Source organism: Macrobrachium nipponense, chromosome 7, assembly GCF_015104395.2.
Source record: "Macrobrachium nipponense isolate FS-2020 chromosome 7, ASM1510439v2, whole genome shotgun sequence".
Classification (NCBI taxonomy): domain Eukaryota; kingdom Metazoa; phylum Arthropoda; class Malacostraca; order Decapoda; family Palaemonidae; genus Macrobrachium; species Macrobrachium nipponense.
The window spans coordinates 73,225,119-73,244,713 of record NC_061109.1 but is presented as its reverse complement, the minus strand read 5'-3'; the positions used below and the strand labels follow the sequence as shown (position 1 = coordinate 73,244,713).

At 35.0% G+C, this 19,595-nt stretch overlaps 1 long non-coding RNA gene across 1 annotated transcript; it reads left to right on the top strand.

Moving 5' to 3' along the window:
* LOC135217191 (uncharacterized) lies at positions 1–1,609 on the top strand. Its single transcript, XR_010315077.1, has 2 exons — positions 1–89; positions 809–1,609. It is a non-coding gene; the product is annotated as an uncharacterized LOC135217191 (long non-coding RNA).
* The last annotated feature ends 17,986 nt before the right edge of the window (positions 1,610–19,595 follow it).

Here is a 19,595-nt window from a genome sequence, read left to right as displayed (position 1 = left end):
GTTGTAGACCTATTTCGACCGGCATTTGACAATAGAAAAGTATTTTTTTTTTTTTTTAGTATATCCACCTAGCATAGGTTTTTCAAAAGGTGAGTCTTTTGTTTTGAATAAGGTGCCCAATGAAAATAAGTTTTTCAATTGGTGCGTGTTTTTTTTTTAATAATGTGCCCACTGAGAATGTTTTTTTTCAATAGGATTGTGTTTTTTTAAATAGTGTGCCCACTAAGGATATGTCTTTCAATAGGTGAGTGTTTTTTTGATAATGTGCCCACCGAAAATATGTTTTTCGAAAGGTGAATTTTTTTCTGAACAGGTAGTACCCACTGAGAATATTTTTTTCTAATAGATGAATGTTTTTGAATAGTGTACCCACTGAGAATAATTATTTTGTAGATAATACAATGGTGCAGGAAGGCATTTTAGCAAACCAGAAAAAGTAAAAGTAAATTAATTTAATACAGAACTGCCATAGTATACACACACACACACACACACACACACACACACACACACACATATATATATATATATATATATATATATATATATATATATATATATATATATATATACCTACATTACATACATATCTTTGTTTTTATGTACAGTATACGTGTAGTGTATCTTTGTGAAAGTCTTTGAGAACTTTCTATCTCGTTATTAATATTTTATATAGTTATATTATTCCAAATTCGATGCGTTTCTTCTAGTTTCTACCTAAAGGGAAATCTTTCCATATTTTAAAAAAGTGAAAAATCGCGTACACTGTCTACCCAGCCATTAACACCAATGATTTATTTTTTGCCAGAAAAGCAAATTAAGAGGAAGAGAAACTGGCATGAAACTGGAGCCATGCAGCGGCCATGCTTGAGCGAAGTCGAAGGACTACTGGAAGGAGTCGCGGCAGCAGCATCCTCCTCCCATCCTCCCCCTCCCCCGCAAAAGGGCGCGCAGGTCGAATCCGAGGAAGACGCCAACATCGCGGTCTGCGCGAAGGAATGGCTCCAAATCATCTGTTCCGAGGACATCGGGCTGAGCAGGGAGTACCTAGATGGCGTCGACTTGTCGCGTCCTCCGGGGGTTACCGGAGATTGTCCCTTCAACTGTCGGGGACGTCGTCTTCTCCATATATTCTCGTGGGAGTTTGCGGCCACGGAGCACATGCACCGCGAGAAAATGGAGTTGTTGGTGAATCACGGACTGATATACTGGGACAAGCAGAGAATGGACAGGCAATTCCGGGAGGAAATGCGGGAGGGTAAAATAGAAGTTTTGGAGAAGATGGTTGCTGAATTCAGAGAGCAAGGAAGAATTTGTTTTGCAAAAAAATGAAGTTCGAAGTTTTAGATGTAATGATGGAGGAGTAATTCCGTATTACAGGAATAGATAGAATGTAAAAACCTATGAAAGTGAATTAAAGTCAAAACACCGAGGAGATTTTTTCGTTGGAAACAAATAAAAAAATCAAAATTCGCGCTCTGGTACACTGTATTCGTTTGCCGCAGTTCTTTTATTTTCATATTTCTGTATACCTCATTGTATGAATTTTTATATCCAAAGTATTTGTATACATACAAGGAAATATACTGGCCTTAGATAAGGTAACCAACATTTTGTTTAATTATTTTCCTGTGATGCATGTACATTACAAACAGTTTTAGTTCGTAGAATCCAATAGTCTAATGCTGAAGCCAACTCAAAATGGATCTAGTTGCCAAAACAAGAAGCAGGAAATTGAGATTTCTGTGTCTGCTGGTAATATTTCAAGTAAAATTGAGATTTCTGTATCAGCTGGTAATATTTCAAGTAAAATTGAGGTTTCTGTATCTGCTGGTAATATTTCAAGTAAAATTGAGATTTCTGTATACGATGGTAATATTTCAAGTAAAATTGAGATTTCTGTATCAGCTGGTAATATTTCAAGTAAAATTGAGATTTCTGTATCTGCTGGTAATATTTCAAGTAAAATTGAGATTTCTGTATCTGCTGGTAATATTTCAAGTAAAATTGAGATTTCTGTATACGCTGGTAATATTTCAAAAATGCGTAAAATCCAGATTATAGTCTAATATCATGTATACAAATGATTGGCTGGAACTGGACAATTTTTTGAATTACTGATGATCCTTTTGGAGTAATTTTCGTTGATAACTATCCCCTACAGAAGGATAAACAGAGTCCACCTACATCTAAAACAAAGAAAAAAAATTAACTATCAGGAAAGCAGGTCAGGGGAAGACAGGTAAGGTCACGATCAGGTCGAAAAGTGAGGAGGGTCTCTGGTGGACTTATCACATACACTCAAACATATCACCAAATGCTACACAACTTTACTGTTTATATATATATATATATATATATATATATATATATATATATATATATATATATATATATATATATATATATATGTTAGCCTTCAATAAGACGGGATGGTTTGGATTTCAGATTTTTTTATTTAAAAAGTAGTCTACAATTTACAAATTTACAAAGTACACTACCTTTTGAAGACACGGTCTTCTTTATCAGGTACCGATGACCTGAGGAGATAACATCAACAATCGGGTATAAAACTTCCTCCCAACATCTGTTGTTTTCTTTTCTCAGTCCCTCGGATGACCTGCCCACTAATCCTGGAATCCTGCCTGCACTATTCGTGGTCTTATGCTAAATCCTTTGTTGGTCGGGATTATCACCCTACTCCTAATGCTTTTGTTTATGTTCTTAAAACTCTGGCATTTTATTTAACACGTGGTCTTGCCCTCTAAATTGTTCTCTACGTTGCCCTCCCACCTTACTGAAGTTATTTTTATTAATTATTATATTTTATATATTTATATATTATTATATATATATATATATATATATATAAATAAATATATATATATCATATTATTATTATTATTATTTTAGTATTATATTATAGTATATATATATATTATATATAATAAATAAATATATATATATATATGATATATATATATATATATAGATATATAAATATATATATATATATATATATATATATATTATTATATGTATGTATGTATGTATGATATATAATATGATATATATATATATATATATATATATATATATATATATATATATATATGTATGTATGTATTGTACGTATGCATGTATGTATATATATATATATATATATATATATATATATATATATATATATATATATATATATATATAGCCTCAGTAATTGGGCGGCTACTTGGAATCTTAGCTTAACGATAAACAATATTGCCGAGATCAGGAAGAACATTCTTTATAATATTGGAGCTTTCGAGGTATAAAATCTCATCACCAGTCTGAAGAGTTGACAAAGATGAGCAATCACTGACATTAAAATAAAATGAATTGTCTTACTAAATCTTCAGTAAAAATGCTAACATAACAGAAAACGAAGAGCAAATACACATCTTTTTTTGCTGTTCGTTTTATGTTTTGTTGGCATTTTTACTGATGATTTTAGTAAGACAATCAATTTTATTGAAATTGCAGTGATTTCTCATCCTTGTAAATTTTTCAGCCTAATAATGTTTTATACCTCGAAAGCTCGTATATATAGAGAATTTTCTTCCTGATCATATATAGTATATATGCCATCTATATAGTCATATAGATATATATCTATAGTATATATATATATATATAGGGGAATATATCTAGTATATATATATATAATATATAATATAATATATATAATCTGTTGATAACAATAACGCTTTTTTAGAAAACACAACTGTTTATGCGGAGTTCCTAAATAGCAGGTAATTGAGGAATATAGATCTAGGCTGCTGTTATCGTCTTGGTTATCATCTTTAAATACAGGACCCAAAAATATTTTGTCAGTCTTATCTGGTTTCCATGACCATTGTGTTGTTTGTCTGCTGAATTAAGAAACCTCCTAGAGTATTTGACCCTTTGAAATGGCGGTAGGTGTCGATTATCATATGATTAAAATAAACAGAGTTTTGGTGTCACGTATAAAATAAAAGTAAGTAGAATTTTGGTTGCTTTATAAGATGAGAATAATCAGAATTTTGCTTCCTTATGAGATGAAAATATGCATTTATAGAATTAAAATAAGCAGAAGTTTGTTGGCTCTTATAAGATAAAAATAAGCAGAATTTTAGGGGCTCTTATAAGATTAACACAAGCAGAATTTTGGTGCCACTATTAAGCTGAAAATAAATATAACTTTTATACATCTTACAGAAATGTCAGCGTTCGATTTTTCAATGGGCGTGGTATTTTCCAGTGAAACCCACATGCCTCTTATCCCATAACTTACAAAGTAACGTGCTCATGCCAATGCCTTTTAAAAGGCGTTCCCTTTTCCAGTACGAGTTATATAGTTTTACTACCACGAAGAGACCTCTCTGGTGTGGCGTTTAAAGATCTGCCCCTGATGCCAATTTTACAAAAACAACATCTGACACGTGTATGACAGACCTTTGAATGGTCCGAGAGAAACCCTGAGGTTGTAATTATAAGATTGTAGGGGCTTTTCATTTCCAGGTACTTTAATCTCCTTCCCAGATACCCTTTTCCCGGATCAGTGAAGCCGACTCGGTCAACGCATGTAGGGCAGAAAGCTTGCTCAAACAAGAAAACGGTTGCTCAGTTTATCCCGAATATTTGTTAGGGAAGTACATAAGCTCTCATATTAATGTTTTAAAGGATGCCTCGTTCGTGAGCTGCATATGGATGCACTAAAAGACTCGGCAAAACCTTCAATCCATTAGTTACATTTCATCGGTAAGTATTATGTAGGCTATAACTATTGCACATTTTTTCAAACCATGGAGACAACCAACGCATAGATAATTAGACAAAACCACTACGAAAATTTCATATTTACTTTTCATCTATTTTTTCATATTCATTATAAAGACAGCGAAGACAATGTGTCACTTGTGACGCACTGCTCTGTATCTCGCAATAAGTGGTGATATATACAGTATCATATTTGGATATTAAAGTAGCAGCATTTAGATTCTTACTTTCAGTTGTTACTTACTGTTATTATATTGTGTAAAAAGAAACAGTAGAAACGATGAAATAGTCTTATAAATGAGATTTCATATACATTCAAAACGTTAAATTATCTTTGTAAGCGAGTGCACACACACGCTCATAATTGTGTAAGTTAAAGTATTCTCATTTTTATGGTTTGGTTTGCAGTTTCCCAAAAGATGAGGATCTTAGAAAAAAAATGGGTTCGAGGCAATGTGCTTAAAACGAAAACTCAGTGATGCTCTTGTCAAAAAAAAAATAGTGATTTGAATAGTGTTTTATGAGAAGTGAGGAGGAAATCTTTCATGTGCGTCACTAGGTTGGACGTATTAGAGAAGTGTGCTGGTGGTTGCCAGATCTTTTAAAAAGGCAATTTGCAAATAACATAAATCTTCCATTGAGGCTTAAGTATTCCCCCAGAATCGAAAATTTTTGCCTTCACCCTTCACCCACTATATTCCCCGCATGCATATCGTTATGATTGGAAAATGTTTGATACACGTTTACCGCATCCTAGAACAATTTTGTAGTGGTATCAACAAGTAGGCCAACTAGAATTCAGGAGTCTCTTTTTCAGCATTATAATTTGTTCTTTAATCATGGATGAAATGACAATTAAACAGCAGGTATAATGGGATGTGAAAAACACTGTGGGATTGTTGGTATGGGAACAGAATTAGATCATGCTAGCATTCCCTTAGTAGAGGCTCTTGTATTATGGTAACAACAGTAAATGGCAGCTGGGAATTGCCTGTTGGATATTTCTTGATTGCAGGTCTTGGTTCTCATGATTGATTGATTGATTGTGTATTATATCTGGCGTCACAGCATCTGGGTAATTGACATGGTTCTCATGAACGAACGATAAACTGGATATAGCAATGTTTAGGTAGGCTTCATTCAGCTTGGGTTATTATTATATCAGTGGCATTTGATGGTCTGTCAGGCAAGGCTGCAATGATAAAATAATTGGGATGCTGTTTAAACCAAGATAATGTTAAAACTTCATTCCCACATCCACTAACTAAGCAACCAACTTGGATCTATCTTCTTTGATCACTGTCATTATGTTGAAGCTGGTAAGAAACTCGTTTGGTGATAGGAAAACAGTTTATTGGTGGAGAAAACAGCTCAATTAAATGGATTTATATAGTAAAATTGCACAGTACACAGGTAATAAAAATGGGCATCTTGGGTACTTAGATATGCATGCACATATAGATCGGTCATGGATAAAAATGAATGTTGAACTACCAGCTCAACTACTCAGTGAATCAGTGGCAAAATCCCTGCGATTTTGTCTTTATAATGACCTCAGATAACTTCGAGGATGCGAGGCAATTTTCACCATCTATCTGATATGAATGCGAGAAATTTATGCTCCTTTGCTTTAAAAAGCCATTCCAGGAATAAATATGAAGAGCTGATTTAAAATTCATAGTTAATATAGAATTTTAATTTCCTTAAGAGAAAAATATAACATGAAAGTGAGTGTTTTGAAGGAAGGGCTGAGACGGCCATGCGGTGGGCAAAGGATTTGGTCCTGCTCTCTCTCTCTCTCTCTCTCTCTCTCTCTCTCTCTCTCTCTCTCTCTCTCTCTCTCTCTCTCTCTCTCTCTCTCTTAAATCTTACAGGTTTTTAATTAACATATGTCCATCTTAACTATTTTGTCAGTACTTGTAGATGTCAAAGTTACTGTACACTTCAGTCAGGTCGAAACTTTATTACCATAATAATATATCGTATTCAAGCAATATTCAGTCATTGTTTCCAATCAGTTATTTTGTCACTTGTTTATTTCCTCACTCGTCAAACTTACTCTATGTTATGCTTCTTCATATTTCCTTGTTTACCAATTTATTCTTTGCCTATGATGTTAAGAAATAACAAAATATTTGTAGGAAGGGGAAATGCCTCTAGACATAGTACCTTGACCACCGAAAGTCCTCCCTGGAGAGAATCTAATAGCTTGTCCGTGGATTTAAACGCACGTGAAGCTGTTTTAAACATTTGTAAAGCCCCAAAATTATATGCTATGTTGATAGAAAATCTGATTCCGTTTCTCGTTCTTGCATAAAAAAAAGACTTTATCATTCGTGAACCTATGTAACTGACTTAGAATTCTGTGTAATGAAAAAGATGATGTCGGGAGGATGATAGAATTAGAAATGAGTAGATAAGAGGATTGACAAAGGTAGTTGAAATATCAAAGAAAATACAGGAGGGAAAGCTTCGATGGTAAGGACGCCTATTACGAAGAGAGGAACATCATGTTGGAAGACATACGATGGAAATGGAAGTGCGGGGTAGAAGGAAAAAGGGAAGACCAAGAAAGAGATGGCGTGATTGTGTAGGGGAAGATATGTTATGGAAATGTATGAAACGAGAACGATGCACAGGACATAAATCGATGGAGACGACTCATTCACAACGGCGACCCCATATGAAAATGGGTTAAAGCTGGGAAGAAGAAGTTACAGATTTGGCAGATGTGCGGAGATTAACAACACGTGGGGAGCCCCCCCCCCCCCCCCACCAGAGACCTCATTTAATTTTGGAATGACTACAGTAACCGAAGCTCTTATCATATTAGGGTAGCTGGATTCTAAAGGATTGTCTTTCCCCAAGGTTTCACTAATCTTGGTGCGATCCAGGTACGTGGTGGGGCTGTTTGGGTCCTCCCTACGTGTGTTTAATTAGCGCATATCTGCCAAATGTATGACAACAACAGAGATAAAACCATTTCTCCTGTTACAGATATCAAATATCACCTTGTTTGTTACGCAGAATTCAAGTCAGTTGCATAGATTAACGATTGATAAAGCTTTTATGCAGTAACAAAAAATGGAATCAGATTTTCTATCAACATGGCACTCTTTTTGGTACTGGTGCCAATATTTCAAACAGATCCACGTGTGTTTAAATTCATGGATAAACATCTTAAAACTGTCTCCAGGGGACACTTTCGGTGGTCACGGTATGTTTGTAGGCATATCCCCTTTTTACAAATAGCTTGATTTCTTAATATCATAGGTAAAGAATCAATTGGTAAGCAAGGATATATGAAATAAAGCAGAACTCTCTTTCTCTCTCTCTGTGAAAATAATTGATTGGAAACTTAGGAAGGACGACACTCCTCGTTATAAATAATATAATATAGGCGACAAAGAACAGTGTTGTTTAAATTCGAAATACGAAAAATTAACAAGAAATATATCTCCTATTTCTATAGGATTAATTAACTACTTTTAAGTATCTAATTTTGTAGTAATGACAAATGTACACCTACAAGTACTGACAAAATAGTTAAAATGTTAGAGAGAGAGAGAGAGAGAGAGAGAGAGAGAGAGAGAGAGAGAGAGAGAGAGAACAGGGCGGAATAATGAGATTAAAATATCTGGAAATGAAAAACAACCCATATAATCTTATAGTTATAGCCCCAGGGTTTGTCTCAAAGACATTCAAAGGTCTGTCACGCGTATAAAGTTGTCGTTTGGTAAAATTGGCAACAGGGGAGCTCTTTAAACGCTTCGCCAGAGAGGTCTCTTCGTGGTGGTAAAAGTATAGTCGCTCGTGAATATTGTAAGTGCGCATCTTTATGTTCAAGGGAAGAAATCCTTTGGACGCGTAAAAATGAATTTACTTTTCAGTCCAACCTTCACCGAGATGTCTTGATAGCCATAGAAATGGACGTAGGACATCGATAAAGTATTTTTTACTTTTCATACGTAATCATTAGTACACACGAGAAAAGATTTGTTAGCTTTTCAATTTGGCGAGAATAATAAAATCTCCTCATATCCCAAAACGTTGAGTTGTCATTAAATGTACAGTAAACTGTCTTTCGCGTGTTTACATAAGATCATATGAACAGTTATGGAAATGGCAGTTTGTGAATAGCTAGTAACCTATTTGCCTTCCATCCTTCTTAGAACGAACCCGAGGCAATTATAACAGCAATGTAGATCTAATGAGGCTTATTATAAGTTTGTTCTGATATTTTGACAGGCTTCGTTCTGGAAATTCGGAGAAGGCAAAATGTAAACAAGTCTACATCATGTAAAAAAAAAATTAAATGAAAGCTATTCCGAGTGTTTGAAAAGTTTGAAAAAATACTTTTCCCTCTAAATTCGAGAAAGGTTTTAGTCCTCACCTTTCATTCTTGTTATCTGGTTTCCAGTTTCTAAATCTGGTCCGTTAATTACACACACAACTTTCTCTTGCCTGGGGATAAAGGAAGGCACGGGAAAGTCAGCCATTTCTTCGATGCATAAGAGTAATGACAAACAGAGGCCATTCTTCACTGATAAACATCGAATGACGGTCTAGCCCACGAAAGCATCAGCCGTTTCGTGTTCTATCCAGTTTCGACTGCGTGTTTTTTCACAGACCCGGTATCCTTACTGTGAATAACTTTATTCATTCTGCATCTTTCACTCAAATAACTCATTTAATAAAACTAAGATATTTTTTCTTTTCTGTCAGTTCTCGACGAATGTCTTACGATGTGTTAAACTGCTTGTAAGCTGTTCTGTGTACCCAGTGAATTACAACACACATTTTTTTCTTCAAGCAGAGAAGAAGAGGCAAGACTAGGATTAAAGAAAACAGAAGTCATGGGACAACAAAACTGCAGAGAGACCAAAGTCGCAGAAAGGGAGAGCGAGGAGGAACACCACGAGCTGGAGTTAGTTTTTCCAGAATTCGGAAAGGAAACAGAAGAGAACGCACGGAAAGAAGAGGCATCAGAGGAATGGATCAACGTGGCTTGTTCTCTGGAAATCGAACTGGAAAGAGACTTAGAAGGGTGGATCAACTTGCAGTGCGCTTCGCAAGTGTTGGTTCTAAGACTTCTTTCCAGAAACTCCAGCCCTGAGGGGAGTAGTGAGGTCAGTAGCAGCGATGCTGGAGAGGAGTTCCAGGTATTTCATGGAAAAGAAATGTATGGGATGGAATCAGCTGGAAAGGAATCAAGGACAGGAGAGGGGTTCCATGAATTTCATGGAAAGGAGTCAAAGTCAGGAGAGGCATTCCAAGTACTTCATGGAAAGGGAAAATATGGGAAGGAACCCGATGGAAAGCAATCAACGACAGGATGCTTTGAAGGAAAACTCGACATGTGTACTCACGACGAGGAGTTCCAGATCCGTCATGGAAAAGAACTCTTCCAGAGGTTGCAAACGCACTTGGATTTGCTGGAGAGAAAACACCGCCAAGAAATTGAGAAATTGCAACTGGACGATAACTTAATACTGCTGGAGAAGTTAAAAATGGAAAGGAAATATCAAAGGCAACTTAGAAAGAAGAGGCGAGAAATGATAAAGGAAATGATTGATATGCTTAGACGTAAATGAAACCTTTTGCGAGAAAATTATAGCGTCAAATTCTTGTAGGGAGTTCAAGAAGATAAATAAGTCGATGTTATTGTGTAGAGGTTTAGACATAAAGAAACTGTCATTTCATTTTCACATATTTAGACCGGTATAAATGCTTACCTTAAAATATGTAAATCTACATAATAAATAAAATTCTGAATATTCAGTATTTACCCTATTATTTTTTCACTTTTCTGTGAAGCGTCAGGCAATTAACCCTTGTTTATAACATGTAAGTAGAGAAATATTGTCCTACATTGAAAATCACTGTAGAATTAATGCACGACTCAGGGACAAATCACGGAGTCTACTGTATGAAAAAATGTACAACACTGCAAACTACATTTTGGGAAAAGGAAGAATAAACCATGAAAGAAAAAAATTCAGATTGAGTTCGAGGTCATATTCTGTTATGCCATTACTGGATTCACTTACTGAGCAAAAAGACGCGTGAGCAATACTTATGCAACTCTTCGAGGAGGTAATATGAGAGTAACGGTCTCAGTAACGAGTGGTGTTTCCCAGAAATGGTACGAAATCTTTTTAGATTGCACGCCGCTGCTGGCATTTTCATTCGTTCCAGCCATCGGTGAAATTGCACCAAAAAGATTATGTTTTGTGGTTATTTACTGCGTACTTTGTATGATTTATAGCTGATAGCTACAGCTGCTAAGAATATTCTGGCCTGGGGAGGGAGCTGCCGTAGAATAAATTGCATCCGTAAAAAAAACCCATTATCTTAATCTATATAAAGCTAGACAGTATATGATTGAGTAAGCAGTATATACAGCCCTGGATGACTGTCCATTATGTCGTTGATTTATATTCTGCAATTTTTCGCACTAATATCAAAATAAATACAAACGGCATTTATTTTGCCACCCTGAGTAATATGAACATTTGGAATTTGTAGATAATGCTGAAAATATGGTTAGTTGTGAATGAAAGTTTCTATTGTTCATATCAATGTTCTTTTGTGAAGTATCAAACTCCTATGGGGTGAATATTTTGATACACACACATGCATATAGATATATATGTAAGTATCTGTATCAAAATATTCACCCCATAGGAATTTGATACGTCACAAAAGAACTTTGAATATGAACTGTACAACCTTTCATTCACAACTAACCCTATTTTCAGCGTTATCTAGAAATTCTAAATGTTCATATTTTTCAGGGTGGTAAAATAAATGCCGTTTGTATTTATTTTGATATTAGTGCGAAAAATTCCAGAATATAAATCATCCACATAATGGACAGCCATTCAGGACTATATGCTGCTTACTCAATCATATAACGGCTGACGTTTTTCCACCGAGTTGCAATTTATTCTAGGGTAGCTCCCTCCTCAGGCCAGAGTATTCTTAGCAGCTGTAGCTATCAACTATATATCATACAGAGTACGCAGTAAATAAATAACCACAAAAGATCAGCTTTTTGTTACAATTTCACCGAGTGGCTAGAACAAATGATATATGCTAGCGTACAATCTAAAACGATTTCATACCAGCATTCATAGATATATTAGAAGGATATAATCCTTCAAACTGGAACAAATCTAATGAAAACATCTTGAAAATAATTGAAGAAGTTCCAAATAAAATCCAAGTGGTCAAGAGACTCATAAGAAAATATACATAAACCAACATATTCCGACAAAGAAAATGAATAAGGTGAATCTTGTGAATATACTAATTGATGCATTAGGAAAAAAGAATGCCAAAAGCATGCAAACTGTGTAAGGTTTGGTATAGCATAGTCAATCTCCCAGTTGAGGGTTAATTCCTCTTTAATCCTCTTCAGCGTTGGCTGAAGGAAGATTTTATCTACGACATCTGAGTCCCAGGCGCCCTTTGATATGTTCATTACCTGTCTTTGTTTAATCAAGGCCGATTCTATCATCTGACTTTTGTATCGACAGTTGCTGCTATAAATTATACGTGACAATTTCCAGTTTAGTCTGTGGTTATGGTTATTTATATGGTTGAAAATAGCTGAGTTCTGTTGTCCATACCTAACTGACTTTTTATGTTGTAATAATCTCTGGGGAAGTGATTTTCCTGTAAATCTGATGTAAGCTTGGTCACAGTCCAGTCATTGGATTTTGTATACTAGGGAAAAACTCTCTATCACGAGAGTATATATCATGTTCTAAAGGGTCCACAATAATACAAAGTGTAAAAAGTCCGTGTATAATTTTAAAGACTTTAAAATTATACACGGACTTTTTACACTTTGTATTATTGTGGACACTTTAGAACATTTTGTATACTCCTGAGTCTGTGTGCTTTGTCTTTCGTTGGACGCTAATCAGGGATTTGGCTAGAGTATTTGGGTAGGTAAAGGCAAAAGGGGTTAGATTTTCTGAGAGTCTGGGTCACCGTCTTAATCCTGTCCAGATGAGGAATTTTGATTTTATTGTCTCTTCTCTTGCCCTGAGGGGGTCGATAGAAAATTACGTTTGCTTTATGAATTGCTTTTTTAATTATATAGTCAGCATACCTTAAAGACTAAAATTCTGCTTACGAATTAGTTCATAGGTTGCTGGCTACGCTTATCTTGATAGGTATGTCATGATAGCTAAAGTACTGAATGTATGACAGTGAGAATGTTGGTTTTCTGTGTATGGTAAATTTGTATTGTTTCGTGTCTCTAATTATTAAAACATCAAGAAAAGGAATTTTGTTGGGTTTCCCATTCAACTTTAAATTTGACGCTGGGCACTAATGCGTTTAATTTTGAAAGGAATTCACTGAAATTGCCCCATCTATTCTCCCAAAATGTTAGAATATCATCTACATATCTAATCATCAGCATGTTTTTGGGTTTTATTGCATTTATTACTGTAGTTTCAAAGTATTCCATGTACATAATACCACCTTTTCTGTAATCTTCTCATTCCTTACCTACCTGAAGAGAGAGACTGCTGTCTCTGAAATGTACTACTTTCCTGCTATATTTTGGTGTTTTTATGGGCTCCTTTTTTTATAATACATATATACTCCTTGTATATATATATCATATATAATATATATATATAATTATATATAATATAATATATATATATATATATATATATAGTGGGCGATTATTATGTCAAGAAAATGGCTTCAGCATGACAAGCGCGTGACTTGTGTTAATACTGCTATATCCTTTGTAAACGGTGCTGATAACCTTCTGGTAATTAGGTCGTTTCATATCGTTTCACATTAACCGCCTTTAAAGATGGATATAAACGTTTTAATTACATTAGTGATTCAAGTGAAATCTTAGTAAATTTATATAAAAAGTTATGAAGTAAGAATAATTCTCATGAAACGTTGTGACAGAAATGGCGAGAAATATAAAGGTTCTTCATGTACATCTCTCTCTCCCTGTAGATGGAAATGCGAAGACTTGATAATACAAATGTACAAATACGAATGTTGAGATTATGCGCTTTCTCTCTGGAAATAATATAATGGTCCAAAATGCCGTATTCAATAGTGTACGATACGGATGGTGCTCGATATTAACCGTTATACGGCGTTATAAGTAAAAGAAAGAATGGACAACCTCTAATGAATCACGCTTGTTTTGAGGGAAAGGCCTTGTCAGGTAGAGACTTTATAGATACGATATAGATTATAGCTTGTATCTACGGCCTGTATCAGGACCCATTGTATGTATACCGTACATGCGCTATCGTAGCCGGTCTCCTATTGTACTTGATTTGTATAGTTTCATCTACTTGTTTTAAAACTGAATCATTGGGATCCTTTTTAAGGAAGGGAGAGCGTAGGTTATACTATACATCGTTTCGTTGTTCACTTATGAGAAAAATAAAAATGTTCATTTGCAAGCATATATTGTATATGTATATATATATATATATATATATATATATATATATATATATATATATATATATATATATATATATGTATACATATATACACACACAACTGAATCACGAAAATATGGAACGTGATTGATATATATAAATAAAGACAAATTCCACCAGGGAAAAAGAAACAATGGAATACTGCAAGACTTTTCGACTTCGAGGACTTTTTAACTAGCTTTCTGCCAAAGTAAAGGACAAGAAGTCGAAAGGCCTTGCAGTACTCCATTGTTTCTCTTTTCTCGTGGAATTTGTCTTTATTAATATATATATATATATATATATATATATATATATATATATATATATATATATATATATAAAACCAAATACCCTAGAGTAGCTTAACCTATGTTTTCATCCCATTCACAGTTTAAAAGTGAAATTAAATAATACTGCATTTCTTATGCATTTTTTAGTTTTCTCCCTTAAAGATGAAGTTATATAAAAGTCCCCATATTGGGAATCCTTGTGCAAAGCTTTACTCTGTTCGACCTTCCTCCGAAATGTATCAGTCACTCGTCAAGCCGCCAGATTTTGGCATGGGAAATGGATTGTCCTAATTGATTTCAGGCGAGTAAAAATACTGGTTTAATTCTGAATACAGCCTCGAGAGGCCTGAAGGGCATCGTCAGGAAAGATAATCCAGTTAGACGGCCCTCCTGAGTTATCACCCTCCCTTCCACCCCCAGCAACTCCCCTCCCACTACCTAAGTGAATCCACGTCCACAGTAATGAAGGTCAAAGCAATTAACTCTTGACCTCTGCTCTTCAGGAGATTAGCTAGCGTTTACAGTCTCCTTTAAGCCGGCCTCTCTCTCTCTCTCTCTCTCTCTCTCTCTCTCTCTATATATATATATATACTATATATATATATATATATATATATATATATATATATATGTGTGTGTGTGTGTGTGTGTGTGTGTGTGTGTAGCTTCTATTTTGAATGAGTGACTAAAAGAACCAAAATATAGTAAAATAACAAATTCCTATTATAAAATCTTCAGTCTTACTCTATATGAAAGTCAGTTCTTCCCTCAGAACAAGATGTATAATAATTCTGTAACATACGTATGTACAGGGAGTGTAATTTCTTGGCAAAAATCAATACAGCAAATACGATTTGCAGCAGGACACGCGGTGAGTCACTTACGCACTGTTGATTAATTTTTCTGCAGGCTGATATGGCTTTCAGTGGTAATGGTGAAATACATCTTTGTTTGTTAATTGATTTTTGTCTTTTCAGAGAATGTTATTTTGCTTCTTTTCATGCCCTAATTGGTTTGCACGTTTCTAGTTCCAATATACGCGGAATGGATGCGGTTGTTTTATTGTTTTGTTTGTTTTTTGTTTGTATGGTGTTTTTACGTTGCAAGGAACCAGTGGTTATTCAGCAACGGGATCAACGGCTTTACGTGACTTCCTAACCACGTCGAGAGTGAACTTCTTTCACCACACATCTCTAACAACTCAATGGACTGCCCGAGAATCGAACTCGCGGCCGCTGAGGTGGCAGGCCAAGACCATACCGATCACGCCACTGAGGTGCCAATGGTTGTTATATTCCCTAAAGATTGGGGACGAATTTCAGAATTTCTTCACTGATCTTTCTGAAGCATTTTACTGTAATTTATTTATTCCTGGACTATACGAGTCGGGAAAGGGGGGTGGGGTAAATTTTATAACGCTTAAGGGTTCGCAGCCTGGTGCGTGACGCTTCACATAATGTAAGAAATGTATATTCTGCATTCGACGGCTTTTATGTATTTTCTGAAAATACGAAATAAACAGGCCGTCAACTGTATCTACATTTTTAAGAATGAAATAATAAGCGCACTACAGTGCTGCTAGCGAACGATAGAGAACTGCCATTTACCACTTCCTTTTAAAGATGTGTGGTTTATCATCAGAATTGCACAGACAACAAAGCATGTGGAAACGATTGTCATTAAATTCCACAAAATATACATCTACGGGATCTAAATTCTGAACCATTTTGTTAAAATACTTATTATATTTGTTTTATAAAAAAAAAATATCTATACACACACACACACACACACACACACACACACAACACACATATATATATATATACTAAATTTTGAACCATTTGTTGTAAAATTACTTATTATATTTATTTATAAAAAAAATATAGAAGTCATTATTTTCGCCAAGTCGAGAATACGTGCACCATCGAGAACATTATTCCTATGCTAAATTTCAGCCCTTATAAACTGAACCTCTCTCAGCTTATGGTTATGTAATGATTTATTAAATTGTTTCTCTTGCTGTGCGTTTATACTACATGTTAAATATAAAAAGATTTTTTTTTTCTTTTACAAAAATTCTTTGAAATATTGCAGTCGTGGCGCAACGGGAAATAGTAATAGTCGCAGGAATTAGACTTTGTAACGGCTCCGCGTCACGTTCTAATTTTCTTTGTGCTTTTCCCTATCTCCGATCTTCTCCAGCTCCGAAGCTCTTTCCTTGATATTTTTTTCCGTTCGAGAATTGCCTCTTTACAAGCATTAGTTAGAAAAAAAGTTACTGTGAATTATTCGTTATCTTCGTAATATAACAATAATAATTTTGTCTTATCTTACTATCTTTTATTTAATGCATAAAAGTCTTTACATCTCCCCCTGTTTATCTCTTCCTATTACTTTTCTCAGACATTTAACCCAACACTAAGAATAATGCTTTTTTTTTTATGATATTTTTTTTGCTTGTCTCCTTACTGTGGCCCTTTCATATATTATTTCTTTTGTATATTTTTTCTTATATTTGGTTGATTCCACTTCAAATTCATGCAATTTTATTCGTATTTGTTTTACATTGGTGAGATACACACTTTTATCTTTGTGTTCTAAAGCTAATCTACGCTTTTGTTTGAACAAAGCATCTTATCTTTTATGCCCTTTGTTATTATCATACTAACGATGCTTGTTTTTGTTGTCAGCAGACCATAAATTACATCATAGATGTATCAAAATGGCTCTGAATATTAGACTAATTATGATAGGATACGTGGATTCCTTATAGCATACAATAGCTTACCGGCGTGTGTTATATTTGGGGGAGCTTGCCATTAAAACGTTTTCTTTGTAAGTCTCATTTTCTTTTTAGTTTTCGATCCCTGACAAATATAATAACCCCTCTCTCTCGTCCTTTTTAATTCTATCAAATCTATCTGCGTTGTTTTTCTCCTTTACTTGTTACGTTACGGTAAGTTTTTCCAATATCTGCCTAGGGAGTATTTGAATGTGATGCAGATTGCCATGCTTTAATTTTTGTCATTGCTTCTCTCTGTCATCCCAGATTAAAAAGTCACTGGAAAAGTCTTCGCCGTATGTCTGCACAAAGAAGTTTTTAATAGCGGTGTTAATTTTCATCTATTCAGGAACGTTCTTACTGAAAGTCCTTCAGTATCAGTTCACGTGAATACCACATCTCGATAATAGAGCATTTTGTTTGTTTTAGCATATATTCCCATGGGACTAGTACTATGTACGGCGATCATGGGATTAGCTGTTGTAAGAATTAAAGCAAAACATTTACCGTTTTTCAAACATGCTCATCTAGACAGTGAAACCTCAATGTGGTATTGTCATCTGAACCTTTACTCCGTTTACCGAATGGGTGTAGGTGTGGGGGAGGGGGGGGGGGCGATTGTGAAACAGGTATCCTAATATTAACTTTCATGATTGGACATGTGATGAATATAGGACAAATAGATGCCGAATGTCATTTTACAATCACGAAGGTTCACATGGTATTCATTGCCTTATAACTACTTGACGTTCCTTTACTCATCACAATCAGAGTTTGCAGTGACACTCTTGTATTCCACTTAATTGTTCTCATTGCCTTTGAATACTAAAGACAGGTACATACATTTAAATCTGATAACGGCTTTTTTATTTTTACTAATTGATTTATCTTATCTTATAGAAGCAGATTTCTCAGTAAGACACTGCTGATCTCTCTCAGACAAGAATGAAGTGTTTTGAACACCCAAACGCATTTAGACAAGAAACTCCTTCCCATCTTAGTCTAAAAGAAGAAGACAATTCTTCCGTCAAGAAGGAGGATCGTAGACCGAAGTTACAAGAATCACAAAACTGAATTGAAGTTTTTTTTTTTTTTCCATTTTTAACAAAGAGGAGATAAACTTGCAGTCATTCTGAAACGAGAATGACTTCGGATTGCTTTGAATTACTATTGGAATATGTTCTCAGCGACTATCTTTGTACTTTATGCCGTTCATACAGCATGAAAGCGAACTGGTTGTGTAGACTATTAACTTGTCCTATGACGTAAGAGCAACGAAAAGGCGAAAACCACGTAAAAAAATAAATGTAAACATGTTTTATGTGTCTTCTTTATAATTTCTGAATACAGAACGTATATAAACAGATAAGTGGAAACAGACATGAATAATGACAGAAAGAAAAGTATAAAAAGGACAGTATGCGCACTCTCAAAACGAGTGCCATAATTTGAAGCCTCATTATGGCTTTATATCTAGTCCTAACTCTCATATCCCAGCCGTTCACCTCTAACTTCGGCAATGTGAAGGTTTCCAGAAGTTAGTGAAAACCGGCAAAATGTTTCAAAATGAGATAACTTTTCGAGATATAAAGTATAACGAAGCTTTTCATATAGAAATGTGTGTCTGTGTGTCTGTCATCTTTCGTAAGAAGTCATTTCTTGCTAAATATGGTTTCTAGCAGACACGAAGCTGAAGGCTGAAGAAAATGAACAGCTAATCAATAGTTATACCTCCATTCACAATGCTTTGTAGTGTATATAGCTGGTGATTCTTCACCTGGTTACGGTAGGTATTTCAACGTCAGTCGATAAGTTTCTTGAGTGGGTGATTATGCATGTATGACTCTCCAGTGACGCAAACACTGTTTGTCAGCAAGGTTAATCGTTTCCGGATACTGGAAGTTGGTGCACAGTTTAAGGGCCTCAGTTCTATGTATGAAATGTTTGCCTTGCACACTAGGGAGATTAATGGGTGGAAAAAGTTACAACAACATGAACAGGAATAAAATCACTATATGCAAGTTATTAAGTTGTATGCATACACGCATTGATATATATTTTTTTCTCTCTCTCTCAACATTGGATGACTTCAGAAAAAACAGCATAACGGCCACTAATTCACATGTTCTTCAGATGCTGAATTGTGAATGAACAACTGTGAATAACCTTCCATATTTTCTGTTTCATACATTAACACAAGTTCATCAGCAGTGCGTCGAATCCCCCTATATGCAATGC